General features: G+C 33.6%; 1 long non-coding RNA gene across 1 annotated transcript; it reads left to right on the forward strand.

Annotated features, from left to right (window-relative positions):
• Positions 1-4,235: 4,235 nt before the first annotated feature.
• LOC140045704 (uncharacterized) lies at positions 4,236-5,463 on the forward strand. Its single transcript, XR_011844706.1, has 3 exons — positions 4,236-4,644; positions 5,004-5,170; positions 5,297-5,463. It is a non-coding gene; the product is annotated as an uncharacterized lncRNA (long non-coding RNA).
• The last annotated feature ends 7,000 nt before the right edge of the window (positions 5,464-12,463 follow it).

Consider the following 12,463-nt stretch of genomic DNA (forward strand, 5'->3'; position numbering starts at 1 on the left):
AATTTTCACATGATTTCCTATCTACAATCTAATAGCTACTAGAAAACGTTTTAATCGTTATTATCACATTTTATTCTTACGAGCTATAACAGATTAAAATTTACTGTAAAGATGGAATTAATGCTACACGTAATTGAATTTTTTTGGCATGATGACGTCATAAAAATTAAAATATTTTTAACTCATGCGAAAGATAGTTGATTGACCTAGACAATATCAAAATCGGGGTGAAAATGGAAAACGGATAAGCGTGATGCGGTCCATTGAATGTGGTGAGCAATAACGAAAGAGACAAAAATCCTATTTTTTACATTCGTGTGGCCATACGATGACGTCATAACTTCCGAGAGGTAAAAATTCTGCATGAATTTATATCTACAATTTATCTTCTTGCATAATAAGTTAAAACAAATTGGGGTCACCTTTGATCCTGACGAGCTATAATAGATTCAAAATAGGCATAATTTTGACAATATTTTGTCACTTTTGCAACTAAAACGCATGCAAATGGTCTAAGTCAACGTGTACGTATGACGTCATTTTAACTTGAAATGATGTCAATCTTGTTTAAAATGACTACGAAAGGCTGGACACTCAAAATTCAAGAAAAAAAACATGGTTTTCATACTCCGTGCGCCCCTTACGCGTAAATTTTTTCGCGCGCGTGGGAATTTTTGACATGCTCAAAATGTCATGATCAGCGTAGAAAGTTGATTAGAAATTAATTTTGCGCATTTTGAAATTTTAAATGCGCGTGCGCGCGTAACTTCTTGTAAAACATGCCATTTTTAATCCATAGAAAATTTGCACTTGATATGACTTAAATTTTCACAAAGTGTCAAAACAAAATTACGCTTGGTTTTTAATCTATGGTCAATCATAAAAAATCATAAAATCGTGCGTAAGTCACGTTGCGCAACTCTGACGTCATTCAAAAATAGGAGGTGCACAACTTCACGTATTTGCCCATATGTTGACAAAGTTATGAAATGTTATGTTTACAAGTTTTTGAGATACGTGAGACACAAAAATGGGGGAGAAAGAAATAAGAAAAAAAACTAGACATGTAACTCGTCACTTTGACGAGTTAGTTATCCGCACGACAAAGGCCACGTGCACGTCATACGTTAGAATATTGCACACAGAAAAAGATTATGGCAATATGACCTGAACTGAAGAATATGATATGTTGTTATTACTGAATTCTGTTATTTTTTGTCATATAGTATATACAATATAATCTGTATACATATTACAAACAGTGTAGAATAGGTGAAATGACTGGACCCGCCATTTATTCAAATTTTTAACATGGCGACGGTATCAAAATGAAACACTAAGATAGCAATTTCGGAAGGAAATTATCTCGTCAACAACATATTAATGTGTAGAAGAAATTTAAATACGTAAAATATTGATGCGCGCTCTTTTAAATGTAATAAATTATGACGCAAAAGATGAAAATACGACTTTTTTTATTTAACTATTCATATGATGACATCACAACATCCGATTTGCAAAATTTTCACATGATTTCCTATCTACAATCCAATAGCTACTAGAAAACGTTTTAATCGTGATTATCACATTTTAATCTTACGAGCTATAACAGATTAAAATTTACTGTAAAGATGAAATTAATGCCACAGGTAATTTAAATTTTTAGGCATGATGACGTCATAAAAATTAAAATATTTTTAACTCATGCGAAAGATAGTTGATTGACCTAGACAATATAAAAATCGGGGTGAAAATGGAACGGCTAAGTTGAGATGCGCTCTATTAAATGTGATGACCTATAACGAAAGATACAAAAATCCTTTATTTTATATTTGCGTGGTCATACGATGACGTCATAATGTCCGGTTAGCCATATTAATACATGATCCGATATATACAACTAATCAACTTCCAGAATATGTTATCCACAAAAAGTTGACCGTGCAGTTTAGAAATTACGACTGTTTAAAAAAAGGCATAATTTTGACAAATTTTTGAACTTTTTCATCAAAAAAGCGCACAAATTGTTTAATTCGACGTGCTCATATGACGTGATTTTAAGTCGAAATTGTTTAAAAGTTGATAAAATTACTAAAAAAAGCTAGAAAAACATAAATCACGAGAAAAAAATATGTTTTTAACGCTACATGCGCACCGCGCACGTAAAAATTTTCGGGCGCGTGGGAATTTTTGACATGCTTAAAATTACATGAAACGCGTAAAAAGTTGATTAGAAATTAATTTTGCGAATTTTGAAATTTTAAATGCGCGTGCGCGGGTAACTTTGTGTGAAACATGCCATTTTTAATCCACAGAAAATTGACTCTTGATATAAATTAAATTTTCACCAAGTCTCAATACAAATCGACTTTTGGTTTTTAATCTATGATCAATCATTTAAATTCATAAAATTGCGTGCAAGTCACGTTGCGCAACTCTGACGTTTTTCAAAAATAGGAGGTGCACAACTTCACGTAAATGTCTATATTTTGACAAAGTTACGATATGTTCTGTTTACACATTTTAGAGAAACAAGGCTCACAAAAAAAGGAAGAAAGACAGAAGAATAATACAGACTAGACATGTAACTCGTCACTTTGACGAGTTTGGTTATCCGCCGCGCAAGTGGTGCAACATTAACATTAAGGGGATAGGTTGAGGACAAAAGGAAGTGTTCACGTTGGCATTATGACCTGAACTGAAGAATATGATATGTTGCTGAATTTTATTATTTAAATTCATATATAGTATACACAGTATAATCTGTATCCATATCACATACAGTGACATACATAGAATAGGTGAAATTACGGGACCCGCTATTTATTGCAATTTTTAACGTGTTGACGGTTTTAAAATGAAACGCGAAGTTAGCAATTCCGAAAGGAAATTATCTCAGCAACAACGTATTAGCATGTAGAAGAAATTTGAATACGTGAAATATTGATGCGCGCTCGTTTAAATGTAATGAATTATGACGCAAAAGATGAAAATACGACCTTTTTTATATAACTGGCCATATGATGACGTCACAACATCCGATTGGCAACATTTTTACATAATTTCGTATCTAAAATTCAATAGCTTCCAGAAAAAGTTTTAATCGTGATTATCACATTTTATTCTTACGAGCTATAACAGATTAAAATTTACTGTAAAGATGAAATTAATGCCACACGTGATTTAAATTTTTAGGCATGATGACGTCAAAAAAATTAAAATATTTTTAACTCATGCGAAAGATAGTTGATTGACCTAGACAATATCAAAATCGGGGTGAAAATGGAAAACGAATAAGTGGAGAGGCGCTCTATTCAATGTGATGACCTATGACGAAAGATACAAAAATCCTAAATTTTATATTCGTGTGGCCATACGATGACGTCACAATGTCCGGTTAGCCATATTAATACCTGATCCTATATCTACAACTCATCAACTTCCAGAATATGTCATCCACAAAAAGTTGACCGTGTAGTTTAGAAATTACGACTGTTTAAAAAAAGGCATATTTTTAACGGAATTTTGAACTTTTTCATCAAAAACACGCGCAAATTGTCCAATTCGACGTGCTCGTATGACGTAACTTTAAGTCGAAATTGTTTAAAATTTGATAAAATTACTAGAAAAGGCTGGAAAAACATAAATCACGCGAAAAAAATATGTTTTCAATGCTACGTGCGCACCGCACACGTAAAAATTTGCGCACGCGTGGGAATTTTTTACATGCTTAAAACGACATGAAACGCGTAGAAAGTTGATTAGAAATTAATTTTGCGCATTTTGAAATTTTAAATGCGCGTGCGCGCGTAACTTTGTGTAAAACACGCAATTTTTTTTCAACATAAAGTTAGCGCATGATATAAATTAAACTTTTGGAAAGTTTCAATTTGAAATGTTATTTGGTTTTCGACCTATGTTAAATACGAGGAAATCGTTAAATCACGCGTAAGTCACGTTGCGCAATTGTAAACGTCATGAAAAGCTTCGCAGCACATCTTCATGTGCATGACGATATGTTGAGAAAGTTACAAAATGTTATGTTTACAAGTTTTAGAGAAAAGCGTTCCACAAAAATCATACAGAAAGAAAGAAGATCAAGAAAAAGACTAGACATGTAACTCGTCACTTTGACGAGTTTGGTTATCCGCCGCGCAAGTGGTGCAACATTAACATTAAGGCCTGTGCACACCGAACGCGAAGCCGCGAATTTCGCGTTAAAAAGTGACGCACGCGGCAGGCGACGGAAGCTTCCAGTGTGAACATACAAGCGAACAGTGTACGATAGTCGAATTTCAACTTCAACGCGTTGAAAACGACAGCAGCGAAGGCTTCGCACGCGAATTTTCAAAAGTTGAACCTTGGTCAACTTTTTGAGGCGTCGCGAGCGCGGTTTGCGTTCGTCAACCAATCAGAAGTCAGGAATATCTCTCATCGACGACACCGACGGCAAAAAAATGGTGGCTGACGAGCGAGGTCTTTATGGAAATACTTACCCTTCTTGTCTTTACGATAAGGGAAGTAAGTCATACACAGACAGAAACATAAGGATTAATGCATGAAGACAATAATTTCAGACAAACATCTGTGTAGAAGAATGCCAGAAAAACTAGGCCTAAAACGCGTCAGAGATCAATTTGTAAAGTGAGTTGGCAAGCCTATTTCTAGCCTAGGCTAGGCCTAGCTAGGCCTACCTAGGTTTAGGCAATACTAGGGCCTAGCTAGGCCTACCTAGCCTAGGCTACATATACCCTAGTAGGCTAGGCCATGCCAAGTAGTACTTATAGGCCTACATAATACTTACTAATCCCTACTAGTCTACTATGTGCTAGGCCAGGCCTAGCCTAGGTTAAGCCTACTACTAAATATGAGTACAGTACCTAGCCTACTTATTATTATTAATTAATATTTATAGGCCTAATATTTAGTTGATTTAGTGTTGTAAGGCTAGGATAGGCCTAGTAGTAGTAATATTAATACATAAATACTGTTGTTTTTTTTAGGTCAATTAGATGAACATTGATAAATGGGATCCTTCAGGCTATTACCAGCGTTACAAACTCCACCAATGACCAAGCTAGTAGTTTAAGCGGCCAGTATTATTATTGCCATGGAATTAAGAGCAATTGCTCCTCAAAAACGTGGACTGGCAATTATGAGGCTGATACAGGTTTGTATAGACTTTTTTCAAATGGGTATGTCAGTTGGTGACATACATTGGCCAGAAAAAAATGATTTGAGCAATATGCCTTACTATAGCAATTTTTTAATACTTGTTTCATTTTTTTTTTAATAGAAAATGGAAGAGATTAAGGAGGAGTTGGACTGTAACTAGTATTTATTAAGTGGTTATAGAAGGAAAGCTGAACTGAATGTCTTTTTTTAGCAATAGAGAACACATGGAAATATATGTATATGTTTTGTTATACTCCAATACTAAAAAAATAGTCAAATTGGCTGCCAGCTAATGAAATGTTTTTCATTTTATAAGTGAAAACATAAGTTTTGTTGGGTTTTTTCTATGTAAGTGATTAACTTTGTTAAAACTACAAAATGGCCTATTCAAATTTGATTTAAATCATCTTCATTTTTCATGATTCTATGGGACAATACATCTTTAAGTTTAGTGTCATTTTTTGGACAAGATATATTGTCTTCCTGAAAATATAATTTAAAACATTTTCGTTGTGTGTAATACAGTATAACACTTTAGGGTTAGTTATTCACTTTTAACAATAATAATATTTCTTCAATTTTCATTTTTTTTGGGATGATACATTTTAAATTTATTATTTTGATATTATTTTGCAAAAGTATTCAGGAGTAGTAAAAAAGAAAATCTGGTTGATATTTAATGATACCTTTAAAAACAATGATTCACTATTTCAATAAGTGTATTTATGTGAAAAAAAAGTCATAAGATAATAAATACAGTGTAAATATGAGTTTGGGATATTTATTACATTTAATCAAATGAGAATAAAACTGTATGTTTTGTCATGAATAATATAATATTTAATAATAATTAGAAAATAAATGTGAAAACTTTACATTAATATATAGGCATATAGTTTATATTTTTAAAGTGACAAACCCATGAAGATTCCCAGTTCGTGTTTATATGAAATGTTTTATATGGTTATAATAACCTCTGTTGAAAGATATTTGTAACACCACTAATAAATACAGTCAGCAGATCACATGTACGTGTAATCAACATGCAATAAATGCTTTAATTCTTGTAACTGTATTGATATTGGATACATCTTCTTCTGTCCTTGTTATATATACATACAATCATGCACATTTCAGGCTTTGGAAAAGGATAACATTTTCCCACCAAAACAAAACACTGTGATTGGTGTAACCAGGGAAGAGTTAAATTACATTTTAATTTAACTCTTCTCTGGTTAAACTTACATAGGAAATACTTCAGAGTCATCTTCTCTGATTATTTTAAATGTAGCATTGTATTATTGGCCAACCCACTATCTCCTAGGCCTAGCAATCGCGACGAATCAGCACATCGTGATGCGTTTAGTGGGAACCGACAAGAAAAACTAATAGACGCATGACAATTCAACTTTCAAAGCGATCCGTCGAATGACGCGTGACGCATGACGCTTCGCGGCTTCGCGTTCGGTGTGCACAGGCCTTTAAGGGGATAGGTTGAGGACAAAAGGAACTGTTCACGTTGGCATTATGACCTGAACTGAAGAATATGATATGTTGTTATTGCTGAATTTTATTATTTAAATTCATATATAGTATACACAGTATAATCTGTATCCATATCACATACAGTGTAGAATAGGTGAAATTACGGACCCGCTATTTATTGCAATTTTTAACATGTTGACGGTTTTAAAATGAAACGCGAAGGTAGCAATTCCGAAAGGAAATTATCTCAGCAACAACGTATTAGCGTGTAGAAGAAATTTGAATACGTGAAATATTGATGCGCGCTCTTTTAAATGTAATGAATTATGACGCAAAAGATGAAAATACGACCTTTTTTATTTAACTGGCCATATGATGACGTCACAACATCCGATTGGCAACATTTTTACATAATTTCGTATCTACAATCCAATAGCTTCCAGAAAAAGTTTTAATCGTGATTATCACATTTTATTCTTACGAGCTATAACAGATTAAAATTTACTGTAAAGATGAAATTGATGCCACACGTGATATAAATTTTTAGGCATGATGACGTCAAAAAAATTAAAATATTTTTAACTCATGCGAAAGATAGTTGATTGACCTAGACAATATCAAAATCGGGGTGAAAATGGAAAACGGATAAGTGGAGATGCGCTCTATTCAATGTGATGAGCTATGACGAAAGATACAAAAATCCTAAATTTTATATTCGCGTGGCCATACGATGACGTCACAATGTCCGGTTAGCCATATTAATACCTGATCCGACATCTACAACTCATCTACTTCCAGAATATGTCATCCACAAAAAGTTGACCGTCTAGTTTAGAAATTACCACTGTTTAAAAAAAGGCATATTTTAAACGAATTTTTTAACCTTTTCATAAAAAACGCGCGCAAATTTTCCAATTCGACGTGCTCGTATGACGTATCTTTAAGTCGAAATTGTTTAAAATTTGGTAAAATTACTAGAAAAGGCTGGAAAAACATAAATCACGCGAAAAAAATACGTTTTCAATGCTACGTGCGCACCGCACACGTAAAAATGTGCGCATGCGTGGGAATTTTTGACATGCTTAAAACGACATGAAACGCGTAGAAAGTTGATTATAAATTAATTTTGCGCATTTTGAAATTTTAAATGCGCGTGCGCGCGTAACTTTGTGTAAAACACGCAATTTTTTTTCAACAGAAAGTTAGCGCATGATATAAATTAAACTTTTGCAAAGTTTCACTTTAAAATGTTATTTGGTTTTCGACATATGTTAAATACGAGAAAATCGTTAAATCGCGCGTACGTCACGTTGCGCAATTGTAAACATCATGAAAAGCTTCGCTTGACGACGTTACATAAATGTCAAAATGTTAACATAGTTCACAAAATGTTATGTTTGCAAGTTTTAGAGAAAAGCGTGCCACAAAAATCATACAGAAAGAAAGAAGAGAAATAAAAAGTTGATGATGTTGATGATGATTTCGTACAATCACAAGAGGTTATCCTGCAACTTCGTTGCGGATAACCAACTAGACATGTAACTCGTCACTTTGACGAGTTTGGTTATCCGCCGCGCAAGTGGTGCAACATTAACATTAAGGGGATAGGTTGAGGACAAAAGGAAGTGTTCACGTTGGCATTATGACCTGAACTGAAGAATATGATATGTTGTTATTGCTGAATTTTATTGTTTAAATTCATATATAGTATACACAGTATAATCTGTATCCATATCACATACAGTGTAGAATAGGTGAAATTACGGGACCCGCTATTTATTGCAATTTTTAACATGTTGACGGTTTTAAAATGAAACGCTAAGGTAGCAATTCCGAAAGAAAATTATCTCAGCAACAACGTATTAACGTGTAGAAGAAATTTGAATACGTGAAATATTGATGCGCGCTCTTTTAAATGTAATGAATTATGACGCAAAAGATGAAAATACGACCTTTTTTATTTAACTGGCCATATGATGACGTCACAACATCCGATTGGCAACATTTTTACATAATTTCGTATCTACAATCCAATAGCTTCCAGAAAAAGTTTTAATCGTGATTATCACATTTTATTCTTACGAGCTATAACAGATTAAAATTTACTGTAAAGATGAAATTGATGCCACACGTGATTTAAATTTTTAGGCATGACGACGTCAAAAAAATAAAAATATTTTTAACTCATGCGAAAGATAGTTGATTGACCTAGACAATATCAAAATCGGGGTGAAAATGGAAAACGGATAAGTGGAGATGCGCTCTATTCAATGTGATGAGCTATGACGAAAGATACAAAAATCCTAAATTTTATATTCGCGTGGCCATACGATGACGTCACAATGTCCGGTTAGCCATATTAATACCTGATCCGACATCTACAACTCATCTACTTCCAGAATATGTCATCCACAAAAAGTTGACCGTCTAGTTTAGAAATTACGACTGTTTAAAAAAAGGCATATTTTAAACGAATTGTTTAACCTTTTCATAAAAAACGCGCGCAAATTGTCCAATTCGACGTGCTCGTATGACGTATCTTTAAGTCGAAATTGTTTAAAATTTGGTAAAATTACTAGAAAAGGCTGGAAAAACATAAATTACGCGAAAAAAATACGTTTTCAATGCTACGTGCGCACCGCACACGTAAAAATGTGCGCACGCGTGGGAATTTTTGACATGCTTAAAACGACATGAAACGCGTAGAAAGTTGATTATAAATTAATTTTGCGCAATTTGAAATTTTAAATGCGCGTGCGCGCGTAACTTTGTGTAAAACACGCAATTTTTTTTCAGCAGAAAGTTAGCGCATGATATAAATTAAACTTTTGCAAAGTTTCACTTTAAAATGTTATTTGGTTTTCGACATATGTTAAATACGAGAAAATCGTTAAATCGCGCGTACGTCACGTTGCGCAATTGTAAACGTCATGAAAAGCTTCGCATGACGACGTTACGTAAATGTCAAAATGTTAACATAGTTAACGAAATGTTATGTTTGCGAGTTTCAGAGAAAAGCGTTACACAAAAATCATACAGAAAGAAAGAAGAACTAGACATGTAACTCGTCACTTTGACGAGTTTGGTTATCCGCCGCGCAAGTGGTGCAACATTAACATTAAGGGGATAGGTTGAGGACAAAAGGAAGTGTTCACGTTGGTATTATGACCTGAACTGAAGAATATGATATGTTGTTATTGCTGAATTTTATTATTTAAATTCATATATAGTATACACAGTATAATCTGTATCCATATCACATACAGTGTAGAATAGGTGAAATTACGGGACCCGCTATTTATTGCAATTTTTAACATGTTGACGGTTTTAAAATGAAACGCGAAGGTAGCAATTCCGAAAGGAAATTATCTCAGCAACAACGTATTAGCGTGTAGAAGAAATTTGAATACGTGAAATATTGATGCGCGCTCTTTTAAATGTAATGAATTATGACGCAAAAGATGAAAATACGACCTTTTTTATTTAACTGGCCATATGATGACGTCACAACATCCGATTGGCAAAATTTTTACATAATTTCGTATCTACAATCCAATAGCTTCCAGACAAAGTTTTAATCGTGATTATCACATTTTATTCTTACGAGCTATAACAGATTAAAATTTACTGTAAAGATGAAATTAATGCCACACGTGATTTAAATTTTTAGGCACGATGACGTCAAAAAAATTAAAATATTTTTAACTCATGCGAAAGATACTTGATTGACCTAGACAATATCAAAATCGGGGTGAAAATGGAAAACGGATAAGTGGAGATGCGCTCTATTCAATGTGATGAGCTATGACGAAAGATACAAAAATCCTAAATTTTATATTCGCGTGGCCATACGATGACGTCATAATGTCCGGTTACCCATATTAATACCTGATCCGATATCTACAACTCATCTACTTCCAGAATATGTCATCCACAAAAATTTGACCGTCTAGTTTAGAAATTACGACTGTTTAAAAAAAGGCATATTTTAAACGAATTTTTTAACCTTTTCATAAAAAACGCGCGCAAATTGTCCAATTCGACGTGCTCGTATGACGTATCTTTAAGTCGAAATTGTTTAAAATTTGGTAAAATTACTAGAAAAGGCTGAAAAAACATAAATCACGCGAAAAAAATACGTTTTCAATGCTACGTGCGCACCGTACACGTAAAAATGTGCGCACGCGTGGGAATTTTTGACATGCTCAAAACGACATGAAACGCGTAGAAAGTTGATTAGAAATTAATTTTGCGCATTTTGAAATTTTAAATGCGCGTGCGCGCGTAACTTTGTGTAAAACACGCAATTTTTTTTCAACAGACAGTTAGCGCATAATATAAATTAAACTTTTGCAAAGTTTCATTTTAAAATGTTGTTTGGTTTTCGACATATGTTAAATACGAGAAAATCGTTAAATCGCGCGTACGTCGCGTTGCGCAATTGTAAACATCATGAAAAGCTTCGCTTGACGACGTTACGTGAATGTCAAAATGTTAACATAGTTAACAAAATGTTATGTTTGCAAGTTTTAGAGAAAAGCGTTACACAAAAATCATACAGAAAGAAAGAAGATGAAAACTAGACATGAAACTCGTCACTTTGACGAGTTAGTTATCCGCACGACAAACGCCACGTGCACGCCATACGTTGCAATATTGCACACGGAAAAAGATTATGGCATTATGACCTAAACCGAAGACTATGATATGTTGTTATTGCTGAATTCTATTATTTTGATTCATATATAGTATACACAGTGTAATCTGTATACATATCACATACAGTGTAGAATAGGGGAAATTACGGGACCCGCTATTTATTGCAATTTTTAACATGTTCATGGTTTTAAAATGAAACGCGAAGGTAGCAATTTTGGAAGGAAATTATCTCAGCAACAACATATTAACGTGTAGAAGAAATTTGAATAGGTGAAATATTAATGCGCGCTCTTTTAAATGTAATGAACTATGACGCAAAATATGAAAATACGACTTTTTTTATTTAACTGGCCATATGATGACGTCACCACATCCGATTGGCAAAATTTTCACATTATTTTGTATCTACAATCCAATAGCTTCAAGAAAACGTTTTAATCGTGATTATCACATTTTATTCTTACGAGCTATAACAGATTGAAATTTACTGTAAAGATGAAATTAATGCCACACGTAATTTAAATTTTTAGGCATGATGACGTCATAAAAATTAAAATATTTTTAACTCATGCTAAAGATAGTTGATTGACCTAGACAATATCAAAATCGGGGTGAAAATGGAAAACGGATAAGTGGAGATGCGCTCTATTAAATGTGAGGAGTTATGACGAAAGATACAAAAATCCTAAATTTCATATTCGCGTGGCCTTACGATGACGTCACAATGTCCGGTTAGCCATATTAATGCATGATCTGATATCTACAACTCATCAACTTTCAGAATATGTAATAAAAATAATTTTTACCGTTTAGTTTAGAAACTACGATTGTTTAAAAAAAGGCTTAATTTTGACGAATTTTTGAAGATTTTCATCAAAAAAGCGCGAAAATTATCATATTCTACGTGCTCGTATGACGTAATTTGAAGTCGAAATTGTTTAAAAGTTGGTAAAATTACTAGAAAAGACTGGAAAAACATAAATCACTCGAAAAAATGACGTTTTTAACGCTACGTGTGCAGCACGCGCGTAAAAATTTGCGCACGTGTGGGAATTTTTGACATGCTCAAAATGACATGAAACGCGTAGAAAGTTGATTAGAAATTGATTTTTCGCATTGTAAAATTTTTAACGCGCGTGCGCGC

This window comes from Antedon mediterranea, chromosome 1 (assembly GCF_964355755.1).
Source record: "Antedon mediterranea chromosome 1, ecAntMedi1.1, whole genome shotgun sequence".
Taxonomy (NCBI): Eukaryota; Metazoa; Echinodermata; class Crinoidea; order Comatulida; family Antedonidae; genus Antedon; species Antedon mediterranea.